The sequence below is a fragment of the Periplaneta americana genome, chromosome 17 (genome assembly GCF_040183065.1).
Source record: "Periplaneta americana isolate PAMFEO1 chromosome 17, P.americana_PAMFEO1_priV1, whole genome shotgun sequence".
Classification (NCBI taxonomy): domain Eukaryota; kingdom Metazoa; phylum Arthropoda; class Insecta; order Blattodea; family Blattidae; genus Periplaneta; species Periplaneta americana.
The window spans coordinates 70,438,428-70,451,753 of record NC_091133.1 but is presented as its reverse complement, the minus strand read 5'-3'; the positions used below and the strand labels follow the sequence as shown (position 1 = coordinate 70,451,753).

Sequence of the window (13,326 nt, the reverse complement as noted above, 5' to 3'; positions counted from 1 at the left end):
TTTAGTAAAACAATCAATTCTGTCAATCAATCATTAATTGACTCTATTATCCGGTTGAATCAATCACTTCTACTACTCAGCCAGTCACTTGCCTCTATCTATAATTTAGTAAAACAATCAATTCTGTCAATCAATCATTAATTGACTCTATTATTCGGTTGAATCAATCATTTCTACCACTCAGCCAGTCAATAGCCTCTATCTATAATTTAGTAAAACAATCAATTCTGTCAATCAATCATTAATTGACTCTATTATTCGGTTGAATCAATCATTTCTACCACTCAGCCAGTCAATAGCCTCTATCTATAATTTAGTAAAACAATCAATTCTGTCAATCAATCATTAATTGACTCTATTATTCTGTTGAATCAATCATTTCTACCACTCAGCCAGTCAATAGCCTCTATCTATAATTTAGTAAAACAATCAATTCTGTCAATCAATCATTAATTGACTCTATTATCCGGTTGAATCAATCACTTCTACTACTCAGCCAGTCACTTGCCTCTATCTATAATTTAGTAAAACAATCAATTCTGTCAATCAATCATTAATTGACTCTATTATTCGGTTGAATCAATCATTTCTACCACTCAGCCAGTCAATAGCCTCTATCTATAATTTAGTAAAACAATCAATTCTGTCAATCAATCATCAATTGACTCTGTCATTTGGTTGAATCAATCATTTCTACTAGTCAGTCAGTCCAGTTAGTCAATTGTCTCTATCAAGAATTTAGTAAAACAAATTCTGTCAATCAGTCATCAATTGACTCTGTCATTCGGTTGAATCAATCAGCTCTGTAATATTTCAGTATATTGTGTGAAATTTTGGGCCAACAAGCATTTTTCCACTGTTAATTCTGTATCGCTCTACCATTGCCCCTTTAAAGTTATCACAGCCTCATTGATCCAGATTAGTATCTGGAATTTAAAACCTTGTTATAGAGGGAACCACCAGATGCCTATATATATCCGGTGCTAACACATGAAGCTTCCAGCAACGGAGAACGGGTTAGTTACCATTGCTGAATAAATAATTACCCGACTGGGAACCGAACTCGGGATCGATCGTGCGGAACAAGCGCATCACGTATTAATGTTCTTACCAAGAATACACGTCACAAAAGCATCGGAATGACTGCGAGTTAAAGGCGATAATGCTTTGCACGAGCAGGTTTTTGCTACAATTAAAGACAAAGCGCTGGTCATTTATACACTATCATAGTGTTACAGTTATGAGGCGGTTTTAGAGCTAAGGACTCAAGTTGGAATATCGTCTAGGCCGTCGAAGGTAAGAATATTTATCAGCTGTCAATTTGACGTGCTCTAGTCCCTCGGATAAATTCATTTACATAATTTATAATATCAATTTTATATCGTCTTCTGACGTAGCTGAAATTGAAGTGCTTTCGATTCTAAATTACAAAAATTCCAGCTCCTGTTCCACTAAAGAAAACTTTTTAACGTTTCACAGTCCAATGTTTATTCTGTTCCTTCATTACCTTTCATCTATAGTCTGCAAAAGTGAAAAGCGTGAAATGGGAGTAGAGGAAAAGCTATTGAATGGCACTAAAACTGTTTGAGAAAAACAGTATGGTGTGTGTGCGTATGTGTGTGTGCGTATGTGTGTGTGTGTGTGTGTGTGTGTGTGTGTGTGCGCGTGTGTCAGAAGGAAGCGAAATAAGGAAATGAGTACGTCAAGGAAGCCTTGTTCAACATCTACTTGTAGGATTTAGTGAAGAACTGTTTTCAGAACATGAAAGGAATGATAGTAGGAGGAAAAAGAATAAAGTGCATAAGTTTTACTGATAGTAAGGCCTTGTTAGCAGAAGAGGAGACAATACTAAGTGATATGCTACTTGAGCTAAATGACAGCTGTGAGCAGTATGGGATGAAGATAAATGCAAAAAGACGAAGACCGTGGTCATAGGAAGAAAAATAAGAATGATAAACTTGTGGATTCTAAGTGAGGCAGTGGAACAAGTGGACAGCTTCAAATACTTGGAGTTCAGTTCATTCATTCATTCATTCATTCATTATCTTCGATAGGCTTACATGAGCAATGAAGCTTTAAGATGTGGAACAAGTCAAAATTTTACAATATTACAATTACAATTCTTACAAATTTTTACAATATTTTACAATTTTTACAGTTTTACAATGTAGTAATTTTCTACGTACTATAAGCAGTAACATGAGCTGCTGCCAGGAAATCAAAAGGAGAATAGCAATGACAATGGAAGCTTTTAATAGAAAAAGAAGCATATTCTGCGGACTTCTGTAAAAAGAACTAAGGAAGAGACTATTGAAGTGCTTTGTGTAGAGTGTGGCGTATAGGGGAACAGAAACATGGACATTACGACGAAGTGAAGAGAAGCGACTACACTCTATACCAGATGTCTTTGGAGCAGATATAAACAACGGAACGAAATGCAAGCGAGCTCGGTTCACACGATACTAAATGTCTGTATATGAATTAAGTGACCGACTACGTTCATATAACGAAAAGTGAAAACTAAAGTAATGTGTCTTTGAACATACCTTCTTGCATCGGTCACTAGTTGTACTGCTGTCATCTGCTCATACACCGCACAGATGCTAGACGCAATAGAACTGTAGTAGCGGACGCTTCTCTGAATACCGTCTGTAACCAGGATATGCACGCGCTAGTGTCTACAACGCTCTCAGCTAAGTAATGACTCGCCAACCAATGGGAGCACAGCGATAACATGAAATGCATCGAGACCCTTGTTATGGTCTGCTTCAAAGACATCTGGTATAGAGTGTAGAAATGTGGATATGGAGAAGAATGAAGTGTGTGAAATAGACAGAATAAGGAACGAAGTTGTGTTGGAAAGAGTGGGTGAAGAAAGAATAATGTTGAAACTGATCAGGAAAAGAAAAAGGAACTGGCTGGGTCACTGGCTGAGGGAAACTGCCTACTGAAGGATGCACTGGAAGGAATGGTGAATGGGAGAAGAGTTCGGGACAGAAGAATACATCAAATATTAGACGATATTAAAATATATAGCCACCAGCGTGGCTCAGTCGGTTAAGGCGCTTGCCTGCCGGTCTGAAGTTGCGCTCGGGCGCGGGTTCGATCCCCGCTTGGGCTGATTACCTGGTTGGGTTTTTCCGAGGTTTTCACCAAACCTTTAAGGTGAATGCCAGGTAATCTATGGCGAATCCTCGGCCTCATCTCGTCAAATACCATCTCGCTATCAGCAATCTCATCGACGGTAAATAACCTAGTAATTGATACAGCGTCGTTAAATAACCAAATAAAAATATATATCTGGATCATATGCGGAGACAAAGAGGAAGGTAGAAAATAGGAAAGACGGGAGGATGCTGGGTTTGCAGTGAAAGACCTGCCCTTGGGTAAAACACTATGAGTGAATAATCACCACATATCGAAGGACGGCCTACTTTAATGAGAAAACTTAGTTGTGACTAGGTCGTCAAATATTTGTATAGAGCTGACATTAATTATACGAGTCAGTCTGTTTCATGCATCGCGTAATCTGAAACAATGCATCTCTTCAAATAAGGGCGTTACATCGTGAAGACAATGGCAGCAAATTACGGCTTGGGAGCGGTGATGCAGTACTTGTAAGTGCGTGGGATACATACAAACATATTACTTGCCTGTCATTACATTCTCTTCCAAACGATTCCTGAGTAAACGTTCCCTGTTTAATTCCAAATAAAGTAGCTCACATGGCTTGTGAAATCCGGTTTAACATTATCTATAATCTAGAGTCATGCATCTGTGACTCATTCATAACCGTTCTCTGCAGTTTTATGGACGTTACCTACGTCAAATGTGGAAATAGGATTTCGTAGACAAAATTCAACTCTATATGCTTCTGTTCATAATCATCGTGTTACGGCTTCATAATTTTAACTTTGATGATGATGATGATGATGATTATTATTATTATTATTATTATTATTATTATTATTATTATTATTATTATTATTATTATAGCACGTATAGGCGAATCCAAAAATGCATATAGAGAATTAGTTGGGAGGCCAGAGTGAAAAAGACCTTTGGGGAGGCCGAGACGTAGATGGGAGGATATTAAAATGGAAATGGAGATGGAATATTATAGAATATTATTGTAGACACTGGATTAATCTTGCTCAGGATAGGGATCGATGGTGTGCTAATGTGAGGGCGGCAATGAACCTCCGGGTTCCTTAAAAGCCATGAGTAAGTAAATTGCTTCAACTACTTACAAGTCCTTTGCTCTTGAATGCAGAATATTTTAGTTCAAATCCCGAGGCAGGCTAATCTGAGTGTTTTTTTACACGCAATGGCGAATGTCGGACTGAACTTTACTTTCCACCTACCCCGAACGTTGTGTCCGTTGTCTATATATAATATATTCGTGTTGTCTTTAGCAGGTGGTCTCTGCATCGAGCTGGTTCTTCCTCCGTTGCGCATGTCTCGTGTGTGTGTTCCAGGAGCCAAAATTAAGGGAATGACGCGTCGGTGCCATAAGCTCGACCACACAATTTGCACTATTACGAATGAATGTGAGATAATGTAAATTATGTTTACATGCACCATACACCTAAAATATTAATATAAACTAACAATATTCTTCAAACTATTCACGACTCTACACAGCTCCACAGAATGCCACTATGCATTGTTTATGTGAACATACTGTGTATCTTCTGTATCGAACGGTAGCAGTCGAGGCGCGGGTGACATCTATACTCCTCGCTGTACTCAACTCAAATCTACTGTTTTGGTACGAACTTCCTACCTATGCTGATAACATTTAAAAATGGAAAACCTGTAACGTACTGAATATGACAGTGTGGTCTGTGCTACGTCTCGTAATACATCCAATATTTTCCGAAGTAAATGAAGCACGTAATGATTAAATGGCATTACATGATGCACAACCGTTAGCGAAAAGGTTTCGATATTATCTCAATTCTATCTAACTTGCTTTGAAAGTCACAGAGCGTGAATCCAGTAAATGAGAGTTTGATAAATGGACGACGGCATATCTCACAAGCATAGAAGTGAAAGGAGAATCCAATACTGATCGAAGTCCTTTCACTGAAACACCCTCTTCCCTGCAAGAGCTCATCTTACTTGCTAGGAAACAATGCAACGAACTGGCTTCCATTGTCTATGACAGAAGAGAAACGCAACTCCTAGGGGCATCCTTCAGCTGTCTCTGAGTTGCGTGGCAGAACTGTACCATTCCAAAGGTTAAGAGGCATTCAAATTTGCATACGAAACGATACGGCTCTCTTACGTAAGACGTGATGTTACTTTCCAGAAAATACAGCGGCAATGAAGAGTGTAACAGGATGCTTAACCTAATATAACATTCTGACGTCTTGTCTTCTGCTCTTCCTCTTCCTTTCAGACAACCAAGACAAGGAAAAAGGCGAAAAAAAAGACAGCATTTTTCAATTTATACGAATCGCCGGTTCTCGCAAGAAGTCCTGCTATTTTTAATAAGTTATTTTTAACGTCACTCGCCGTTAAATAAATTCTGGGAAATACTGGAAGATATAAAAATTAATGGTACTGTTACAATTGCAATAAGAAATTTATGCAACGGTGCTGTATTAAAGCAGTGGTTCCCAACCTTTTTTGACAAACGACACACTTTACTGAACGCCCAAGATATCGTGACATACTTATTTGATTTTAATAATAATAATAATAATAATAATAATAATAATAATAATAATAATAATAATAATCAGTACTTTTCTCCTGAAGAAAAAGGTGGTGGAACTCTGTGTAGAATATTTTATAGCGAACGGGGAAATGATTACTGTTTACTGCACGGGAATTTTGTCGTTTTTAACCCCGTTTTCGTCCAACTGAGACTTTCAAGATCTAAGCTGAATTCAAAGAAAAATTATATTAAAAACATAGTTATTCACACGCATAATAATAATAATAATAATAATAATAATAATAATAATAATAATAGCTTTATTTAACCCGGCAGAGTTAAGGCCGGTTCCATGATGAAAAATGCAACAAAAATGTGCCGGAACGCTGTTGCAGCGCATTCCGCCAGAAAAAAAGCATTGCTAACTTTTATGTAGTGTCGGACATCCAGTGTTGTAGATAGGTTGATGTTAACATGTAATTGAAAATTCTAAAAGAACAAGCAGTAACTTGAGTGGCATTAGAAAAAAAAAACAAAGGTATGTGTAAAAAATTCTAACCTATCTATGCTGGATGTCCGATAAAAGATTTTTATTATCGTTTTTGAAAACTCGCCTATTTAAATTAATGTGAAGTCTGCGCTTGGTGGGTTGCACAGAGTTTCTCTATACGTGGCCTTATGGTGGAAAAACTGAACTGAGCATTGTTGCAGGTGTTCACGTTTCATTGTTATAGTATGTCTCAAAATAAAATGTACCATATCAAAGACTTCGTTGCAAATAAAAAAATGCGTTGTAAAGAGACTTTCTGGATGACTTAAAATTTATTTTTCAATTCCAAAATTTCGCAGCACACCTCATGGAGCTGCGCGACACACCGGCTGGGAACCCCTGTATTAAAGTAAAAATGGGGAAAAGTCTTTCATGTGATATTTTGATTACATATGAATTGCGACAAGGGTGTATCATAGGCATTGACACTATGTTCTCTCACGGGCACTGTATACACCACCCCTTCATTTCTGCCTCCACAAATATTCTACCTGTCTGCGTGTACATACACTAAGCAGAGGTTCAACTCGGTATCGTAGCTTTCTAATCAGGTATGTGTAAAGTGGTGAAATAAGGGGAATAAATTGTAGGTTTGGTTTTAATTTTCAAGAAACATGGGAACAAGACTACTCTGTTATTATGAATAAAGGTAGGTAGTTGAGATTTATAAAAAGCATTATAATATCAGACGGCACTTCGATCTTGAACATAAATAGGATTTTGGCGAACATAAACTTACAGGCAGACAGCGGATTTTTGGTCCCGATACTAAACGTTAGGTGTACGTCAGTTGCAGGGAGGTCATTGAACTCATTGCTACGCTCCCTCCAAAAGCCAAGGGACGTGGCGTCTAGTCACTGTGAAGGGACCGAAAATCCGCTGTCTGCTTATGATATAATATACCACCTCGCCATCACCATTTTCATCAACGCTAAATAACTTAAGTAGTTGATACGGTGTCTTTAAATTAAAAAAATATGCTGAGAAAAGTATTGTAGAAGATTGTAAGTCGAATCATTTTCACAAAACTACTCAGTTTCAGATTCTACTAAATGTCCTTAAAAATGTTCAGATAATTTTGATGCTGAGGTGTTTCATCTGAAGTGCCTAGAAAATAGACTACATGATCTGAATATCATTATTATGTAACTTGGTGAATGTTAGTTTCTGGATAATGACTAAGCCTAGTAAATTATACGCCACAACACTGACTGCAGGTTAAGAGGCAATAGTGGTATAGTAGGAGGTCAATTAAAGTTACTCACAGGTTAGTATGCAATATCGAAGAAATTGAGCGGGGTAAGATATTCTTCTTCACGCGTAGTCCAGGTATTAAGGTATAGATGTATTAATTTCGTCTACAACTTTGATGGATTACCTGGCATTTGCCTTATGGTTGGAGAAAACCTCAGAAAAAACCCAACCAGGTAATCAGTCCAAGCGAGGATCGAACCGCGCCCGAGCGCAACTTCAGACGGGAAGGCAAGCACCTTAACTGACTGAGCCACGCCGGTGGCTTTTCCTTATTAATTTTAATTTATATTAAATTAGCAACACCTTTTATTCGTTTCATATTTAAATGCATATTTGTCTTTTGTGACATATTTAAGTGCACATATTTCTGTAGTGTCATATTTAAGTGCATATTTCTTCGAATGTAACTGCATATTTACATGCATATTTTAACGAATCATATTTGGTGCATAAAAATCCGATGTCTCACATAATACATAGAGATCTTTTACCAATTCAAAGCAATTTCTGTTGACTTATCAAATTTAAGCGACATTACTTCTTGTCATGCAAATTTTTTGCATTTAATGCTTGCAATTATTAAATCTGTATTCTCCAATTAAATTCATCAATATCTGGCCGTCGGACATGGAGTTCTCTTATACTGTACGTATTCTTTTATATATTTTCACTGTTGTGTGTACTCCTACAGAACGATGCATTTATTTCCAACAAATATGTTTGACTAGCAGACGATCTTTAGTATGACTGACCAATCAGGACACTTCTTTATCATAACCTTTCTTCCTACGTACGATGACGGTCTGCTTTAAGAGCTGTATAGGTAGGTATGTGAAGCGAGGGATCGTCAAACGGGTGGGTCGTGAATTGTTCGTTTATCGGCGTTGAGGAAAAAGATCGTATTGTAATAGTACTACGTTGGGAAACTCATAGTGTTTATTTTAACGTTCGTGAAGCCAAATGTGACCAACATTAGTTAAACCGACCGAAAGTGTCGAAAAAATACGAAATGAAGTTCAATAATGTGGGGTACCTTGAGATAATACTCACATCCCGGCTTTTTCACGCAGCAACTCGTTTCGGATTCCATTTAACAGGTAGGCCTATTCAGTATTTTATAACAAGCATAGCACGATTAATATTCTGCAGCTACTGTGTATGTATACATTAGACACTATTATTGTCGACATACAGTAACTATATAGGCCTAAACATTTGTTTTCAGAGAATTACTGTACATATGAATATTGTAGGCCCCTAATATTAACATCGGATATACAATACGGAACGTGTATAGCAGTTGTTTACTATCTAGATTGTTTCCTAGTTACATGTAATGTTTGTATGGCCATTAAACAGTTCAAAGTGCATGCCACATGGGGTTCGGTATATGTGGTACTACATACAAGGTGGACATACAAGTTGTAATTTTGCGTGTATACGCTCGTGATGGAGAGTGAGTTTAGGAATCCACCACAGTTTAATTATTGTGATGAAAAAAATTACCACTACTACTTGTTTGTGCTGATATTCAAAAAATTAATTAGAATATGTACCCTAGACTTTCGATAATCCGGTCCTCAGTAATCCGACCTCTCAATTATCCGCCTTCTCCTAGTGTGCTTCCTATCACTTCTACTGTAATAGTTTTCTAGAAAATTTGTACCAGTGCCATGTGTTATACAGGGTTTTACATTTCGAAAAAATAAAATAAAAAGCAGCTCCTATTATCTTTCCTTCATCGATTATTTAACGACGCTATCAGCTGCGCTGTTATGCAATATTGATTAAAGTCATTTTTATGAATTTGTTATATTCTCGAAGTTAATGCTGATTTTAGCGCATTTATTTGTGGTTAAGAAGTGACGGTCAAACAATACAAATTTTGTTCTGTGTTTATTCAATTTCTGTGACTATATTTGTTTCTTGGTAGAATATGGCTCTCTGTAATCGAAGATCCGAATGTTTCTAAGACTGTGAAGTTACGGTGGTATTGTTTTTTTTTTTCGTAAAATGTCGTAGTGTATAGATCTCCCGCTGGTTGACGTTCGAGTTGGAGGTAGATTTGATTATATTCCGCGAAATTATTATAGATCATTGAGTCTTTAGGTTAACGATCATGGAGATCAGTGACAGGTTAAGTTTGGTCAGGCTTTTGGTATGCCTTACGTATACGCTTTTTGATTGTTAAGTAGATATACAGAGTGGAATGTAAGGTAGTACATTAATTGTAGGATTTGATTCCTTGAAATATAACTAACAAAAAAGTATAATACCATTTTAGCTCGTTTTTGCGAGGTTTTTGAAGATATAATACTTTTATACCGACATTTCGATCGCGAATTTTACGAATACTGTTTAAAATACGGTTTAATTTCTTGTATAACAACGGAGAGAACGTTTATTATGTTCACGTTGCAGCAGTATTTAATTAGAAAATTCACAGATTTCGAATTAATCGATTGAAGAAACATTGGAAACATTGATTGTCGGGTCACGTACAGAAGGTCTAAAAACCTGGCATCGCTGTCCGGACGGCAGACAGTTTGCCTAGTACTCGCAACTGATCAGCTGTTGTGATGTTTACATATTACACAAACTAAACAAATAACAGTTACGTCCTAACCGTAGTTTACGTAGGTCATTTTTGTGCGAAGATTTATCCCCAGATTAGCTCGCGAAGTATTGCACCGAAGCTCAGTACATTTGTTTGCTGCCGTCCTCCCCTCACCTGCTGCAAGATACACGGTGAAAGGTAGTTGAACTTAACCCACCCCTTTCAAGTCGCTGACCGCATGGGGTGTGGGGTACTACTTATGCGGCGTTGAGACATCTTGCAATTGCCGTCAGCGCTGTCGAAACACTTGTAATTATCTCACTGTCCGTAAGTCCTATAATTTTTTTTATTTGACAAAACTTACTCTAAATAATTAGTTCTATGGTTCCTGTCAATTAATGTACTACCTTACCTTCCACCCTGTATAGAAAGCGAGTTTCCGTAAGGTCAAGGATCAGTGACAGAAAGGTTTAGTTTGTTCAGACTTATGGTATACATTGCATATACACTTTTTGGTACAGATAGAAGTATAATTGCGCTATGTTTGTGGAAAGTAAATTATATGCATTTCATAGTCCAATGTCATCATTTACGTTTCTTGATCTAAATGAAAAGACACGTGTAATTTCAATATGAAGAAAGTCGTCACTGAAATAGGATAACAGACACATATGTACAGTGAATCAGTGTTTACTCTCATTTGCATTATGAAGGTGTAACTTATGAGGTTGGGTAAAATAGACTAACTTTCACTCCGGTGTGAGTTTGTCGTTCATGATGATGATGATGATGATGTGATGATGATGATGATGATGATAAATATGCAGAGAAATAAATATATGGAAAATAATCCGTAAATTAGTTACCGATATGAATAAATAAATCAGAGTCATTAATCATTACTGCAGGGCCTGTTTTAATGGGATATCTGCAAGGAGGAAGTGCATGCATTGCATGGGCGATACAGTTCAAGATACTCTAATCTGGCTCCGGTTCGTTAGCTTTCTCTTAGTTCAATTGCAGCCGAATGAGGCGTAGTCTTGTACCCTTAATTTGCATCGAGTCTCTCTCTAGTTCTGCAGGCCTGGGACTGTACCTTCCAAGGATAGGTTTACAAGCACGGGACTCCATTAGGTCTACATGACACAGCACTCGCTTTTGAAACAATACAGTCTGAATACTGATAACACATTTCGTTATCATTTTATGACGTCTGCATCTACTCTCGAGGAAAACGCTTTTCGGGTGCTATAAAAATCTATCTGTACAGCACACTTTGGGGATACAATATGGGAGTGTTTTTTAGTGTTCCATTTACGATTTAGAATTGTTAACGTTGAAATTTTATGCGCTAGATATTACAGAAATCTGGTCATAATTTCGGTTAATACGGTGACGTCGCTAATTACAGTAGACCTTGGATGACTGAAATTATGATACGTTTAAAACGAACTACGAAGTACAGCCTGATCCGTTTGGGTATGGATAATATTAATTTATTATTATAAAGCTATTACGGTAGTAGGAAAAATTTCTTGCTGGTTATATTATGATTAAAAGATTTGGGTTTCCATATATGACAATCAACAATGCATAATCTGAAAAGACAAATGAAAATCGTAGATGATTAAAATGGCTACTACAAATAAACAGCAGACACAATGTGTTCTTTGGTATGCTAAATTTGAGAATGTTAAAGGAATTCAAAGGGAATTTCGACGTGAGTATGGTGTGCGTAATGTACCTAAATACGATTCCATAATGTTGTGGTAGGGCCTATCGAACATTTGTAGAAACAGGTTCTGTGTAAAAAAAAAAAAAAAAAAAAAAAAAACATGTAAGAGGTCGCAGGCGAAACCTAGTGTGAGAAGCAGCTGTCTCTTAGCTTGGTCCCCAAACTCCCCAGATCTAACCCCTCCTGACTTCTTCGTGTGAGGTTTCGTTAAAGACATTGTCTATTCATAGGAACCCAGGAACATTGATGATCTGAGAGTAAAAATTACTCAAGCTTTTCAACAAATCATCCCTCTTATGTTACAACGGACATGGACTGAATTGCATCACCGTTGAGTTGTGCAGGGTGCGCAATGGGGGTCATGTTGAGCTCTGAGGAATCTCCCATCTTTCAGTATTGTATGCACAAAGTTTCAACAAATAAAGTTCAGTAGTAAATGTTTTACCGTGTTTTTATTTTATCCATACCCAAACGGATCACTCTGTAGTTTCGATTCCAGCCAGTCGCGAACAAAACACAAAGGGGAAACAATTGATTTTGACATAATAAATTCATTATCATTCTTACAAATGGACGCCATGTAGTAAGTATAGAGAGAATAGTTAATTTAATACAGTTTGATTCTAAAGTACGTATCTGTAGTTATTAATGTTCATCTGAATCCAATTGTTCATATGACATATTATTATCCATTACAATTTGAAATAACAATTGGCGTCATATCGATGTGTAAATCGTTTCGAATATCAATTGCATCGTTATCTGAAGACTATGGCTCATGGAATGAGGAAGCAATTATGAAGTAATTAACGAGAAGTCTCCGCCTTGTTTCATTTAAATGCGGGGAGTGTAAAGACAAAAATGAAAGGAAATAACACAATTTTATCTTAAATCATAACATCCTTACAATCCCAACCATGGGCACAATAACAGTCACGAACAACATGAACGTTTCACGCAATTATACGGATTCGATTAATTCTCCGTCACTTTTTTATATTTATTTTTAGTAACTTGAAAGAACTGATTGATTTATACAGAGTGGAAGAGAACCTATTACATTAAATGATGACAGAGAGATGGAACGGAGAAAAACTCTCTCCGGCGCCGGGATTTGAACCCGGGTTTTCAGCTCTCCGTGCTGATGCTTTAACCACTAAGCCACACCGGATACAATCTCGACGCCGCACAGTGGGGCCAAACAGCGTTATTCTTGGCGAAAAAACAAAAAACGAATCTTACAAAAGTAGCAATATTTTATATTCTAACGATAGATAAATCCCTGAACTATACGTTTTTGATAGTGACAAGGTCACTGGGGTGCAGCTGACGTCACGGCGAATGTCGGAACCTGAGCCTAGCTGAATCAGTGAGAGGGAAGCTCGTGCACGGGAAGTAGTTAAATGCGTCATATTGTCGTGTGCTGGTGGAACTACGAAGTGTGGCTTAACATGATGTCTTTACCATCAGGTAAGAACATTTTAATGCAATTACATATAGGTTTTGTGGATTTAGTAGTGGTTTATGGGACGATAAAGAAATGAACCGATAATGTGAAAAAGGGG

General features: G+C 37.3%; 1 non-coding gene across 1 annotated transcript; it reads right to left on the bottom strand.

Annotated features, from left to right (window-relative positions):
• Positions 1 to 12,860: 12,860 nt before the first annotated feature.
• Positions 12,861 to 12,932, bottom strand: TRNAS-GGA (transfer RNA serine (anticodon GGA)). The gene has a single exon. It is a non-coding gene; the product is annotated as a tRNA-Ser (tRNA).
• Between the last annotated feature and the right edge of the window lie 394 nt (positions 12,933 to 13,326).